Raw genomic sequence first — 5,589 nt, 5'->3', positions numbered from 1 at the left:
TTCTTTTCCTATCTTTACTTAACTGATCCAGGAGCAATTATAAAATAATATATGTACATAATTGTATTGTTGGACTTATAACACATAGAAATGCAGCATATTTGCCAATAGCTGAACAAAGGTGGGTGGGAGCAAAGCTGTATTGGTGTAAAGAAGAGACACCAGATGGTAACTTGGATACACAGGAACAAGTGAAGAGAACTGGAAATGGTAAATAAGAAGGTTAATATAGCAAATTCTATAAATATGTACCTGTTTTTTTCCCTCAGATTCTTTAATAGACATAAAATGAGTAAACATTAATTTATGTAAAGTAATAATTATAATGATGTATGTTGGATTCAAAACACATATATGTAATATTTATAATAATAGCACAAAAAATTGGGAAAGAGAGAATAGATGTGAATAAGAATAATATTTCTATATCATGCTGCAATTAAATTAGTATAAATCTGAAGTCGATTCTGATTAAGATGTATATGATAAGCCCTAGAGCAACTACTAAGAAATAACTTTTTTTAAAAATGAAAAAGATAAGTAAAGGCAGTCATGTGAAGATGGAGGCAGAGATTGGAGTGGTAAAGTTACACACCACAGAATGCTATGGATTGCCAGCAACCTCAGAAGCTAGGTTAAGAAGCTAGATAAAAAACATGCTTGCCTGTGCAGGAGATCCAGGAAACAAGAGTTCAATCCCAGGGTCAGGAAGATCCCTGGAGGAGGGCATGGCAACCCACTCCAATATTCTCGCCTGGAGAATCCCCTGGACAGAGGAACCTAGTGGGCTACAGTCCATGTGGTTGCAAAATGTCAGACAAAACTGAAGCGATGCATGCGCTCATGTACACAGAAGCTAGGAACAGGCAAGAAAAGGTTTCTCCTCAGGCCTTCAGAGGGAATGTGGCTCTGCCAACAGCTTGATTTGAATTTCTAGCCCCTCAATCTATAAGAAAATAAATTTCTGTTGTTTTAAGCCACCCGATTTGTGGTAATTCATGATAGTGGCCCTAGGAAACTAATACCGACATCTGGAACTGTAGTTGAATGTTTTTGAAAATGGGTGCTGGCATATTATTTTTTCTAAAAATTTAGGAAGTAACATCTCAGAAAAACTTAATGCATTGTTTTGTATTGAGTTGTGTCCCCCAGTTGAATTCTAACCCCCAATACCTCAGAATGTGACCATACTTGGATATAGGGTCATTGTAGATATAATCAGTTCATTAAGATGAGGTTATATGGGGCCAAGACCAATCCAATATAACTGGTATCCTTACAAAAGAGGACGTGTGGACACAGACTTGCATACAGTGAGAACACCACGTGAAGGCTGGACTTATGCTGCCACAAGCAAAGCAGAAGAGAAGAGACCTGCAGCTGACCCTTCCCAGCACCATTAGAGGGAACATAACACCCTTGTAGCCTCCAGAACTGTGAGATAATAACATTTCTGTTGTTTAAGCCAGTTTGTAAATACTTTATTATGGCAGTCCTCACAAACCGATACACTCATAATGCTACTTCCAAGTCAGGACAACTGTTAATTTTTTGGTTTATTTCCTTTCAGTTTCGTACCTATAAATTTGATCCACATTTACTTATATGCACATATATACATATAACCTCCATCCAAATATTAGAGGCAGGTTCTTCTTAATAAAATTACCCCAAACTTGGAAATCAGGACTAGTATGTGGCCTACCAAACTCTTGCTAGAAGCTGTCTAGCAAGCTTGTCTGAGTCATCTGCCATTCCAAAGGAAAGTAATATTGACTTACAATTTACCATTGATTAAGGCTCAGTCTCTAATGAGTTACATGTTAACTACAGAAGATTAATAAGGTACAAATTACATTTTTTTCTAGTAGAGACTCAAATGGTTTTTGTCCTATGGAAAAGATAACCCCCAAAGGTTACATTTCATTGGTCTGTATCTAAATTAGTAATCTTATTTCAACTTTCTCTCTTTCTGTAGCCATCTTTCAAGCTCTCATATCCTCCTTTGAAACAGTTTGCCATCCTTCTAATTCTCTCATTAATGAGTTTTAAAAAAACTTTGACATACCCCCCTCCAGTATTCTTGCCTGGAAAATCCCATGGACGGAGGAGCCTGGTGTGCTGCAGTCCATGGGGTCGCTGAGAGTTGGACACGACTCAGTGACTTCACTTTGACTTTTCACTTTCATGCATGGAGAAGGAAATGGCAACCCACTCCAGTGTTCTTGCCTGGAGAATCCCAGGGACAGTGGAGCCCGGTGGGCTGCCATCTATGGGGTCGCACAGAGTCGGACACGACTGAAGCGACTTAGCAGCAGCAGCAGCATATAAACTATATATTTGTGTATCACAATTTTAATTTTTTGAAAATTATCCTTTGAAATGCCTTAGAAGAGTAGTTCCCAAACTTTCAGAGTTTATGAAGAAGAAAATTTATTAAAATAAAATTAAATTGGATGACTGAGATAGAGTTGCCAATTTTAATTTTCCAAGTATTGTCAGTTTTAAAATTACAAACAGAGAAAATCAACATTATTAATACCAACATTTCATAAAAGCTAGGGAATGGCCTTTTAACACCAAAAGAGTAGAATAAAACATAGTATAAGATATGTATTGATAATATTATGAAAATTTGCCCCATTCTACTTATTTTTCTCATTGCACTGTATATTAGTGGAAATAAGCATAATTTAGGAAGCACTCCTTACAGGTGACTGGTTTCCTTCCTACTTGTGCAGTCTCTTATTTTAAGTCTACTAAGAACTCTGTGTCCTAACAAGAGCCTGCTACGTGGCAAAAGATCACTGATTATGTGCCAGGGAGGCATATTCTATATACAAACGTGGTTTATGACATTAGGAAAAATATATTCTAGTGGAGAAAGATGCATTGAATAATCCCTCCAATGGATAAAGGTTAAGTTTAATAGTGTGCCCCGAGTTGCTTCTCAGTAACCTCTCAGTGGAAACTTCTGCCTTGATAGAAGGCTTAGAAAATTATTCTGAGTTGCTTGTCTCAATAAAAGGAAGCCGCTTTCCTCTCCTTAAAAGTTAAGTATGTGAAGGTGCTTGGTAGTAACAGATCACAGATAGTAATAGCCCTTGACTTGCATAACCACCTGAGCTTAACAGGAACCCTCAGAAGGAGACGAGCCCTCCCACCTCTTCTTTCCCTTTCTCATCCATAGAAGAAAGGAGCTGGGCACTGAATGGTCCCTTCTAGATGAAATAAACAAATTAAAATGAGGTCAGTTCATGGTTAGTCTTTTTAAGAGCACAAAAGTGCTTTGTTGCCGTTGATAATAATGTTATATTGTTAATTAGCCATAATTAGCTCAGCAGCTCCACAGACTGAGGCCCTAAGGCTGTGAAGCGGTCCTACGAGGAAGGAAGAAGGGCATTATCATGTGCAAATCTCCCTTATTACAAACTTTGAGATAAATTTTGACTCGATTGAAAAAGTGTGGGCAATTTGGGCTTCAGGAGAATTTGTAAATAGTTAAGTGAGGAAGCCAAATGCTTCACAGTCTTCCATATAATGTCATGGAGAGTTAATGGGAAAGACAAGAAGTCAAAATTCAAAAATTGAAGTCCAAGGACACTTTCTTTGAACAAGGACTATGAAATTGGTAGAGGGACACACAGTAACATAGCCTAGGAACATAGACTCTTAGAGAGCACTGCTGACTGCATAGTTCAAGCATGAAAGTGGGTAGTGGCTTTCTCTTTGTTATATAACCAGAGAATACTCCCTATATGTTTGCATATCAATATAATTCAGCAAAGTAGAATTTGGTAGGTTTGGCAGAGAACTAGGACAATGAATATCTTCTCATTCTTCTGCCATCCCAAGGTTTATCTGCATTCCACTGTAGTGTTCTTAGCTGGGGGATGAGCCATATGGGTGAGCATCACCCAAGATTGGGGTGAAAGTCTTCTATAAATTTCTGAGCAAGCTTGAGGGATAATTATTTATAATTTACTGAAAACCAGTTAAATAAGATATTCTGAGGACTAAAGGCCCATTTTGCACTCAGGGTAAGAAAAAGGAAGTTTGATTAAAAGTTTAGTAGTGTCAACTCTCTACTCCTCAGTAGACCACCAAAGAAGCCCATTGATCAACCATGACTAAGTTTATTTGACTCATAGCATGAGGGAGAACACCAACTTCAAAAAATAGTGATTGCTTCTCAAAATGAGGAAGTTATGGAAGCATACTTACAGGGTTTTAGAGCCAACTCTGAGTTCTGCAAGACAGGCAAGTTGGTAGGATTGGGCAGTTTATGATAAAAGTAACTTTGGACTTATGGGCACAGCAAGATGAAGGCCTTAAGGAGGGTCTAGATAAAACACATTTTTAGTTTTATTAAGTAAGCTGTTAATTTGGTTCACAGGCTTATCTTGGGAGCAAGTAATTCCTAAAGCAAGCAAGTACCTATTTTTGCTCTGGCCCAGTATTGTTTAAAATAGGGACAGGAAAATTTCCTTGGTCTCAGTATTAATTAACCTAAAAGTGGGAATTATGTTGCTTTTAGTTCTCCGGATTCCTGTTGGCCTTTCTCCAGCCGAAGCTGTAGGATAGACCACTATTACCTAGGGGTGTGACAGATCAGGGTGGATGTTGGTATTTGATGTATTGTGGTCATCTGAAGTTTCTGAGCATAGTCATTCAATCTCTATTAGGGACAGATTTGCTTGTTCATTTTGCTGAAGGATCATGTTTGGATCATTTGATGGAACAGCATCTGTACAGCAGAATTTAAGACTCCAGAATTCATACTTTTGAGAGTTGCAACATCGACAATTACTAAGAGGAAGACTGTGATGCAATTGTGAAGCAAGCAGTTACCTCTAAGGTAGGAGCCAAGAGTGACCAAATTAAAATAAGAGAATACCAGTCTCAACCTGAAGAGGCCACACAATCAGATATGAGGATATAAGCCAAACTGCATAATTTTATGATTTAGATGTTTGCTTCCCAGATAATTTTAGCACAGTATTCTGGATCTTTTAGTAAAGATCCAGAGGTCTATAGTTATGTAAATACAACATTTTCCCCTAAGTCCCATCTGAAAAGAATGTTTTTATACATGTTCCACTTTGAAAGATCTCTATTTTGAACCACCTGTCCAAATTTATGAACCCCTTGGGTGAGGAATTGCTTCAGTAATATTGTCATTCTTCTGCTGTTCTCTGTACCATTGCCCATAGAATTCTGCCTACTTCTCAAGCCTCATGTGAAAGTGTGAAATAGCAAAAAAGCAGTCTAAAATATTCCTTTGGTGGCTATTTTTTAAATCTAAATTGAAGCCCAGAATGTCTCCTTTTTTGAATTAAGTTATCTAAATGTCTGTTTTTGTTAGAAGGGAAATTGATGGGTCAAAATGAACCCAGGATGATATTAAGAATTATTCTGAAGGCTGTCATCAGTTTACTGACGTTACTGATCCCTGTTCAATTTATAAATTTCTGACTACAGTCAATAGTCTTTTGTGCTTCAAATACTCATATATGGATATCAAGTAGAAAAGGCATGACACTCATCCCATTACCTGGTACCAGGCCAATTCTATTCGACATCCACATA

Source organism: Capricornis sumatraensis, chromosome 1 (assembly GCF_032405125.1).
Source record: "Capricornis sumatraensis isolate serow.1 chromosome 1, serow.2, whole genome shotgun sequence".
NCBI lineage: Eukaryota > Metazoa > Chordata > Mammalia > Artiodactyla > Bovidae > Capricornis > Capricornis sumatraensis.
Note: the sequence above shows the minus strand (reverse complement) of the source record.